Source organism: Papaver somniferum, chromosome 2 (genome assembly GCF_003573695.1).
Source record: "Papaver somniferum cultivar HN1 chromosome 2, ASM357369v1, whole genome shotgun sequence".
In the NCBI taxonomy this organism is placed as follows: Eukaryota; Viridiplantae; Streptophyta; class Magnoliopsida; order Ranunculales; family Papaveraceae; genus Papaver; species Papaver somniferum.
The window spans coordinates 217,239,436-217,250,185 of record NC_039359.1 but is presented as its reverse complement, the minus strand read 5'-3'; the positions used below and the strand labels follow the sequence as shown (position 1 = coordinate 217,250,185).

The window sequence follows — 10,750 nt, the reverse complement described above, 5'->3', positions numbered from 1 at the left end:
AACAAAAATAATATTTTGTTTTTAATATTTTCTTTTTAACAAAAGAATGAATTTTTTTTAACAAAATTTTTTAGCTTCGAAAAAGAAAATCCAAAAAAGAAATTAAATTTTTTCAACGTCGGCGTGATAAAATGGGAAATGTGTACATAAAAATAGGTGAACTTCGTGCCAAAAGTTATAAAATCTTTTTTTTCAGAAAAATTATGCCGAGCATGTCCAAAACTTCAACGCTGTTGTCGGTAATGGTGAAAATCATGGTTTGCATAATGAATATCTTGCCAGTATATGTGATGTATACCGTGCTGATATTTGTTGAAGAAGAACACCATAAACGTTCATCATGATGCTCGACATATATACAACACCGATTTTCTACGGTCGGCATGGTATTTATTACTTACTCATACCGCTTGTTGATGGAACTTTTAGAAAAAAGCTTTAAAAAAAATTAGAATAAAACTTTAAAAGAAAAAAAAATTTAAAATAAAAATTTAATAGTATACCAAGGATGCAATTAATATAAATTATACCCGAATCAAATCATCTATCTCCGAATCTATAGAAAAAAACTTTAAAAGATAAAAAACTTAAAATAGAAATTTAATACTAATATTTAATAGGATACTTAGGATGCAATTAATGTAGATTATATCACCCAATCTAATCATCTATCTCCCAATCTATGGTTCTCTTATTTTTCTAAAAGCAAGAATTACTTCCAAAGAATATTTTTGGAAAGTTATTTTGAACTTGTGACTTTCGTAATTAGCCATATGGTTGCGAACAAGATTGTTAATAAGGGGACCGGTTTGTCTGGGGCGTACCAAAATATGAATAAGACAAAATAGTATTTGCCATGGGGTTGGTACACCCCCAGGTAAATTGGTACCCCGCTAGCAGCGTCGGTTGCGGATCGTGGTCCGGTGACAACACCCCCGCATAGAATGCATACAAGGGTAGTTTCGGAAATTTTGTTTAAAACAAATGAAAAACCCAAAAGAAACCCTAAATGCTTCTGATTTCACTTTCACTTCCCTTCTCCGCCTCTTCTTTCTCTGTCACTCACTCTTCGACCCTCCTTCAACTGCACATCGCCGTTCTCATCTTCAATTCCTCCACCACCACCACATCTTCAGTACCACCGCAATCACCACTTAATAGATGGGTTATAAATGGAACATGGGTTTTGTATCTCATATACCCTGGAAGGACGGAGGGAAAATGGTTGATCTGGATATTTATTTGGTACGTGAGGAGTCGGAAATGGGGTTTTCATAAAGAGGAAAGGAAATTTGGGACTAGAAGTTGATCTGACGAAAGTGGGTGCATATGACAATGGAAAAAGGGAATTCCTGTAAGTATCAGAAAAATTCACTCTCTGGAAAAAATGGTGAAGTTATTTGAGATTTGGGTTTAAGCATTTTTTATTTTGTGACATGGAACCTTTAGGTTCTTCTTAGTGTAAAGGAATTTGTCTTACTACAATCTTGGATTATCTCATAAGTTTTACTTAAAAGTTGATATTTCTGTGTATATGCGAACCTGTGGGTTAATCTAGTAATTGATGGTTAAGAATTTCAGCTAGACAACAGTCCAAATTGTTACAATCAAACTGTCCTCAGTTCAGGAGGGCCTATTCAAACAATGTTGCATCCGAGTTGTGTAGAATTTTGGATGCAACTCGATTTCTAACTGAATTTGCTTACATTGGTTGCCCTGTTAGACTTTCTTCATGCCTTTAAACAATTCGAAGCATGTACAACAGGATCTAGATTATTCATGAATGCTACAAACTCTAATTAACAAAAGCGATAAAGTTGGTTACGTACCTTTATTGAAGCTAACAATAGAACCTTGCTGTTTGCCCTCTCACACCACTTCTTTCTACTTGCTAACCTTAGTGATGGAATTCTAGCAACTTTATTCTATGGCAAGGAATAGGTTTATCACCTCACGAGGGCTATATATAGTTGTAGCAATTCTTTCCATCAAAGAAACTTAACAATTAAGGTACAACTTTCATAGCCTGACATTCTGGAATCCTCTATGTTGTATTCACACTTGTTTTGCCGCCAATTAAAGAGGATTCACGTTTGAAAATGGATTGCTCTTAAACTCAAACCCATATGGGTATGTGGGCCATAAATCCAACATGCCTGCCATTAGCACACCTTTTTTTGTCATAGTTGTATTTTCTTGAAATTGTTCTGTGCAAATAAATTGAATCATGACCTTTATTTGGTGCAGATATGCATGAAAACATAGAATGCTATAGCTTCAAAATACCTTACACGTGATTCTTCCTAAAATTGCGATGCTGAAAGAAAGCAGGTGACATAATTAGATCAATTTGTAACTGGAAAAGCTGAAAGATAGTGCTTGTGATGCTGATGACATAATGGATGAATTCTCTTATGAAACTTCCTCTGATCAAGCTATAGTTGAAAAAGCTTAAAGACAGTGCTTGCAATGCTGATGACTTAATGGATGAGTTCTCCTACGAAACCTCTTGAGGTTACACCAATAGAAATAGCTAGAACACTTGAAGTCTTGAAGCATATGTGATTTTGCGGCATCTCCCAATTTCGTTTCAAGCTGGCTAAAAGATTTGCAGATATTAACTTTAAATTAAAGATTTCAGCAGTAATATAGTTTCCTGATTACTATAATGACTTCTCCTCTCATCAGTAAGTCTTGTTTTTCTTACTTTCATTTATAAATTCTAGCTGTTCACTTGCTTTTTTTGAAGTTGGTCACAGTATTGTTCAATTATCAGTTACACCGAGTCTGAGTATGTAATGCAACTAGTTTGAATTTAAAGTCCTTTTAGATTTCAGTGCTTTCAGTTATGTTAGAATTGTGAGTCAAGTTGATGTCAAAAAATCCATGTCACTCTTGCAGTCTCGGCCGTTGTTTACCATGTGCAAATGGTTTATCTTCTGTATACTTCTATAACTTCTGTGTCAATTAGGATTTAGGGGCTTGTACTCATAGTTCGTATGCAAAATTTTAAAATCCATACAAAATTTATGCCATCTCTTTTCTTATTTCCTGCTTTACAAATTTACTGCTAGTATTGTGTGATCTCTTTGTTATAATTGAACTGTGCGTAGAATCTCATGTGTCGCTAGGTAATACAGACAACATGCTGCTTAAATTGAATGTACCTCTGATTTCTTGTAGCCTGTAACGAACTGATCCTAAATGAACAACTAGTAGTAGCTTGTAATGTATCCAGAGAATGTTAGTTGGGATGTTGGATGGGTAGAATACATCAGAAGAGCAACTAGCAATAGCATTTGTCTATAACTAGGCCATGTAAGACTTGTCCCTAGACTCCACTAATGTCAATTTCATTAAACCTACTTTCATCCTATCACTTTGAATGCACTACCATGAGTCTAGATCTAAATCTAATGGCTTGAAACATCAGGGATACGTTCTTACTTTCATATAGAAAGACCTCAAGTCCTTCAGTACAAACATAACTTTCACAGTCCATTTCTCTCTAAATCTGGATCATCTAGATCCCATAATTCAATGAGAACCTCCTTTCTATTGAATTTCTGTGTAGAAATGATTTTGCAAATCAGGGTTTTGAATGAAGTACTGGTTTTGTATGGAAAATCTCACATACACACACATCACTCATGCTTGTTTAAGTTTCCATCTTATCCATATTAATTTTAGCTGTTCAATTGTAAATTGAATGTTTATTGATATGTTTGTTCTGTTTTCAACAGGTGAATGACAGATAAAAAGAGTGACCTTGTCAAATGCTACTCCAAGAGTAATCAATGTGGTGGTCATGGTATGAAATGAGTTTTTATTTCTTATCTAAGGTTTGAAATGAGTTGCAAAACCTACCTTACAAATTGTGGATTACAGTCAGTGGATTCTCCGTCCCCTACCTGCAGCGTCCATCTGCAACTTCTCCCAATTCCCTTTCTACAACTTCTCCCAATCCCGTCTACAACTTCTGTTTGTCCCACATTGTCTGTTGAAGAAACTAACTACGCGAACGTAGTTTAGAATAATGATAGGTTTATAGCTTATCTTTCTGAGTTCATTTTGTCTTCTTGTATTTCGGTACAGATACTTGAGGTCATCAAATATGTGGTTATTTGCTTTAGAGTCTCGTGTAGTATTTGGATGAGCAGATGTGTAATTAGAACAGCTCCTTTTGCTTTTTCATTTGAAATTATGATGCAATGTTATCTTTTTCTCAAAATTTTGATGCAATGTTATCGTTTTCTCAAAATGAAACTAAAAACACCGCCTTTTCCCTTAATTCTGATTTTCTGGTACGTCTTTAGCAACAACTCCACTAGGGAGGCCAGCAGCATTTGCAAATGCACGGAGATGCATTGCCAAAGGCAGCCTCTTGCTTAATGCTTATTTTCCTTATTGGGGATGCCCTGTCACAGGTATGAATATCTTAAATGTAACCCCCGTTTTAAATGAAATTCTCAATTCATTTGTTGCTCTCTTTCTCAGACTTTTCCCTTCCTCTATGTTAACTAGAGAAGTATTACAGCCTGAAACTCTCTAGTCAAGGACACTGATATATCATAAACTTGTACTTGCATTGCAATCGAACTTAGCTTATCTGTTAGGTTCCGTGACTTCAGTGATTCCATCCATCTAAATGCATATTTAGCTCACATTAGATAGTATAATTCTGCATACGGCTAAGTATTAATGGAAATACTGGAAAATTTAACTTCTATTTTAAACTGTTCCATTAATTACATGGGACTATAGGAACCTAGGAAATTTATCATACAGTTAGCTCTGGTAAAAGAATGATTTTCCAATGTATTCCGCGGTGGCCTGCCGTTGTTTTCTATCTGGCTCAGATTTCAAAACATGTGGTATAATTATCTCTAGCTGTAACAGTTTATTTATTACAATGAAGAACTTCGGGGGTGAAATGCAATTTCATCTCACGAAGGATTCTTACAGATATAGCTCTTTCATGTGGTTCTTTTGTGAGTCTTTAGTTAAGATTGATTTGTAAAGGTTGATGCAAGAGTTGGTAATTGTCTTAAGGTTAATACTGTTCAGCATGTACATTTTTTCACTCTTAAGCTCTTATAGACGGTGGTGGTTCCTTTTGATTTGATGTCTCATGAGCTGGTTCTCTTTCATGCTATCTTGTTGTAAAAACTATTTTCTTTTGTTTTCCTTCTAAAATGTCCAGTTTTAAAAAATTGTTGTCCTGTATCTGAATTCTTGGTCCATTTATATTACTTAGACCTTGGGGCGGTATCGTTCTCCCAACAATCATTCACTGCAACAAGGAATTTGTTGTTCAATGGTCTGCCAACTCTGCTTGAATCCCAGTTATAAGTTTTTATGGAAGACAAACATTCTTAGAGGTCAGTCATGGCTATTAGCTCAAGTAGAAAGAGTGAAAGTTCAGAAAAGTAGATTACAGTCTACACTAACAAAATAGCAGAAAAAAATATGTCTGAATGGTAAATCCCTCTCCATCTTATATTGCAAGGTTCTGGTATCAGGATTCAGGAATTCCGTAAGCAAAAAAAAAAAAATGAAGAACTGAAACTGTTGCTCAGAAGCAAGCAAATAATCTTAAATGCTAGACCAGTCAAAACTTGGGCTTGTGGTTTCTGACCAGTTTGGCTCTATCCAGCTGCACCATAAATTGTGTTTGGAGTTCCAATAATCTGTACTAGAATGTTCACTCCCAACAGAATGGTATCTGCCAGAATCAAGAGAGTAAAATAAAATTCCTTCATTCTGCAGCCTAGGGAAGTAGATTCTGTTCTCCATTTCACTGGTCGGAGCAACTGTCGCGATACAAGATGTATTACTGATAAACAACGCATGCCGTCCCAAATGTTCAACTTCAGTCCAAGCCATTTCAGCCAAATCCAATTTAAAGCACCGAACCCATTTTCCGTGATGGCCTAAAAGAACAGATAAAAGTTTACCTTCAAATTCCACCAAGTATCTCTTATATATAAATCACAATTAGGCGGGGGTACCATGGATAAAACTTCCCACTTTGTGCCATTATTCTCTAATGTAATGCTCCCAGTGTTCCGTTCAGATCCAAGCAATAGAAAGCTCCGTCGAAGAAAACCGGAGAATTAAGACTCGGCTCGATGTTTGTTTTATTGCGAGGTACATAAACATTGTCAGCGACCTCATGTGCGCACTCTTCATCTCCAAAGACATCACTGGTCCACTCTTCATCCCCCCGTTAAATGAAACAAATTTCAACTTGATCATACAAGTAATTCTCGATGGCAAAAACAACACAATCTGAAGAAGTAGGCAGGGACGAGAAAGCAATACCTCGGTATAAATAACCACCAATATCATCTGCAGGTAAATCTGGAAGTTTGATGGTTTCTTTCGTGAAGGGATTGTAGAAAAACACTGTAACGAGACCTTTTGACATGAGCAACCAACCGCCTTTCGAATAGCGAATCGTAGAACCTTTTAGCAATTCAGGGATGCTCATGAGGTAATTCTCATATTATGCATTGGGTTTATGAAACTGTAGACGGCTTCGCTTTCCTTGGAGAAAACCAGCCACGGGGACAAATTGATGGCAGGACAGGATCTTCTCCGATTCAGTAAGGGAATTATCGATCGGTAGGTTTTACAAACTGCGCGGAAATGTATGTTATCTACCGGATATAGATAACTGGATATCAACCACACCATGTCATCATCCTTATTAAGTACCCAAGGTTCTTCATCATCATCATTCTTTAAACTTATTCTGCTTACCATTGACTTCAAGGCTTGACTTCCATCAACCATGTCACCTAACATATGGCCTGTTACTCTTCTTTTTTCATGAATGTAGAGTGTTTTAGGAATCATGGGCCAGTTGCCGGAGAACCATGGGTTCGGTAGATCTGGACATGGCAGTGAAAGCATAATGCTATTATCTTCCAGGCTATACTTGTAGAAGCTCATCTCATTAAGTTGTGTAAAAATACACACAACCCCGCAACCCAACTCCTTGGCCGAGCAAGACAATCGAGTTTCTTGGCTTAGAAAGAAGACATGATCATCCAAACTTGTCACTTCCACCCAAGACATTGAAGAGAAATCCAACTTTGATAACACCATATAGGTTACGCAATATTCATACAGATCTCTACTAATGTAAACTTTTTCAATCATGAAGATTCCATCAGAAGACTCCACATAATATTTTGTACTTTCATTACTCAGGACTCCCCCTACCGTTGCATATCTGATATCGTAACTAATCTGAATTACTCTTATTGACAGGGTTTCAGGCTCACACCCTTGTTGTATGTCTATCTCTAGATGTTCATCACCTTTGCACATTATATACAACTTACCTTTAAAGTAACACATTGATAGAACCTCGATTACGTCGTATGCATCGTCGATCGTATACGTTTCCCATTCTTCGTCACCAGGATGGCAAAAATAAAGAGTGCCCTTCACAATATCGGATACAGTAAAGAGCATAAAAACCATGGAATTTCCATCGCCATCGTAAGTACTAGTTTTAGGAGGTGAAGTTAAAACACAATCACTTAAAGAAATTGATGAATAGTAATCAAGCAAAGAAGGCAACTCTATACTCTCCATTGACAGTGGATTCCATAAAAAACAATCCCCATATTTCCATGGTGTGTAATCAAACTCTTCATCGTCACAAAGAACAATTAACCAACCTTGATGACAATTCTTCTGGTAAAAAGATTTCCCTTTCAACTCCGGTATGGATTTTCTACAACTTGTGTTATTTGGTTCAGAGATATTATAAAACGCCTGAGATTTCTCATCTTTTCCATATGGAATTACTAGCCAAGGTGATAATGCTAAATCTGTTTGCTCCATGGATGCTTGAAGACGGGGAGAAACCCTTGCTCTTGATGGAAGTGGCATCTAGTCTTTTAACGGGGGATTTTATAAGGAAAGGAACCGCCAGAGATGGACTAAAAACTGGAAAGTTGACTGTGGTCAAGGTAAAACCGTTTGGGAAAGTTGTCTATAGTATATTATTATTTTTTGGAATACGGGTGGAAACTAAATATATTAGAGCAAGCATTATACCTAGTATACCTAGTTGTCATGTTTGTACGTTTATACCTAGTATGGCCGTTTATACCCGGCTCTGAAGAGAGTTGCGGCAGGGCCGGTACTGAAGAGGAGCTATGGCATGATCTAATTGAGGTCAAGTATTGCTATCTTGGTGGCGGTTACTTTTGATTAGCTCTTAATTACAGATGGAGAATTAGCTCTTAATTACAGATGGTGGCGGTTACTTTTGATTTGATGTTTTATGAGCTGGGCTATCTTGTTATCAAAACTATTCTCAAACCTATTTTCTTTTGTTTTCCTTGTAAATGTCCAGTTTAGAATATAGTGGCATGTTCAGTTTGCTGCTTTCAAAAACTTTTGTCGTGTATCTGTTCATTGCGACTAGGAATACCTTCTTTTATGCAATGGCCTGACACCTGATTTCCCTACTTAATTTCGAGTTATCAGTTTTTATGGAATACAACACTGTAGAGGTGTCAGTCATGGGTGTCACTTGTTGGCTCGTATTGAAAAGTGCAGAAAAGTACAAACTAAATGTCGGAATGGTAATCCCTCTCCATCGGTTTTATTATCAGGATAAAAGACAAAACACAATAAAAAACTGAAACTGTTTCTGAAAAGTATGAAAATAATCTATTAATGTAGATCTTAATACCAGACCAGTCAAAATTTGGCCTCGTAATCTCTGACCAATTAGGTTCTATCCAGCTGCACCAAAAGTTGTGTTTGGAGTTGCAATAATCTATACCATAATTTTCACTCCCAAGAGAATGGTATCTATCAGAATCAAGAGAGTAGAATAGAATTCCTCCGTTCTGCAAATTAGGAATGTAGATGTTGTTCTCCATTTCGCTAGTCGGGGCAACTGTAGCGATACAAGATGTGTTGCTGATAAACAACGCATGCCGTCCCAAATGTTCAACTTCAATCCAAGCCATTTCAGCCAAATCCAATCTGAAGCACCGAACCCATTTTCCGTATTGGCCTAAAAGAACAGATAAAAGTTTCCCTTCGAACTCAACCAAGTAACTAGTATATATAAAATCACAACTAGGTGGTGGCGTAATTTGTTAAATAGTACTACATCGCCTAGGGCAATCTAGGATCCATGCTTAATAAGCCATGAACAACCCTAACCTTGCAAGCCGGTTTTCGAGGTAGGTCCGGGGATTTCTAACATGGTATCAGAGCCAGACCCTTCTCAACCCATCCATGTTCATCCGTGTGTCCGTGGTTTCCGTATCACCCATCAGTGTAGCCCAGTCAGCGGCTGTCATACCCATCAGTTCAGTGTAGCCCTAGTCGTTGAGGGGGGTGTTAAATAGTACCATATCGCCTAGGACAACCTAGGATCCATGCTTAATAAGCCATGTGCAACCCTCACCTTGCAAGCCGGTTTTCGAGTTAAAACTCGGCTCGAATACCATGTTTATTCTATTGAGAGGTAAATAAACATTGTTAAAGACATCATTTTTCCACTCTTCATCCCCTCGTTTAATGAAACTAATTTCAACCTCATCATACAAGTATTGTTAAAGACATCATTTTTCCACTCTCCATCCCTTCGTTTAATGAAACTAATTTCAACCTCATCATACAAGTATTCCCTGATGGAAAAAACAACGCAGTCTGAAGAGGTCGGCAAAGATGAGAAAGAAATACCTCGGTAAGAATAACCATAAACATCATCTCGTAAGTCTGGAAGTTTGATGACTGCTTTTTTGAATGGATTGTAGAAGAACAAACTATCGTAACCTTTTGACATGAGTAACCAACCGCCTTTCGAGAAGCGAATTGTTGAACCTTTTAACACTTGAGGGATGCTCATGAGGTAATTCTCGTCATTATGCATTGGGTTTATAAAACTGTAGACTGATTCATTAGACTTCGAGAAAACCAGCCATGGAGACAAATTGGTGGCTTGTAAACACTTAGCAGAACATGATCTTCTCTGATTCAACAAGGGAATTATCGAGCGGAAGGTTTTACAAACTGCACGGAAATGTATTTTATCTACCGGATTTAGATAATTTGATATCGACCATACCATGTCATCCTCAAGTACCCAAGGTCTTGCTTCTTCAACATTGGCTTTCTGATCATCATTCTTTAAGCTAATTCTGCTCAGCGTTGCCTTCGAAACTTCAGTTCCATCACCATTTTCTTGAATGTGGAGTTCTTTAATGTACCTAAGTGTCATGAGCCAGTTAGGAGAGAACCATGGGTTCGAGAGATCCGGACATGGCAGTGAAAGCATAATGCTATTATCTTCCATGGAGGTGAAGATAAAACACAGTCGCTAAACCAAATTCTAATAGTAAATAATTGAACCCAACAGAGAAAAGAAGGTAATTTTACGGTCTCCATTGACAATGGATTGAATAAAAAACAATCCCCATAACTCCATGGTTTGTAATCAAATTCTTTATCATCGCAAAGAACAATCAACCAACCTTGATGACGGTTCTTATGGTAAAAAGATTTCCCTTTCAACTCAGGTATGGATTTTCTACAGCTTGTGTTATTTGGTTCACAGATATTATAACAATCTTGAGAATCCTTATCTTCTCCATATGGAATTACAAGACAAGGTGATGTTTTCTTCATGGAGGCTGAAGACGGAGAGAGTTAGAAGATAGGTTTTCGGTGAATGCTTCCACACATTCAGTGTGCAGAGAGCAGTTCT

The 10,750-nt window shown here is 37.1% G+C and overlaps 1 long non-coding RNA gene across 1 annotated transcript; it reads left to right on the top strand.

Annotated features, from left to right (window-relative positions):
• Positions 1 to 1,026: 1,026 nt before the first annotated feature.
• Positions 1,027 to 4,231, top strand: LOC113350541. Its single transcript, XR_003360926.1, has 3 exons — positions 1,027 to 1,354; positions 2,248 to 2,687; positions 3,744 to 4,231. It is a non-coding gene; the product is annotated as an uncharacterized LOC113350541 (long non-coding RNA).
• The last annotated feature ends 6,519 nt before the right edge of the window (positions 4,232 to 10,750 follow it).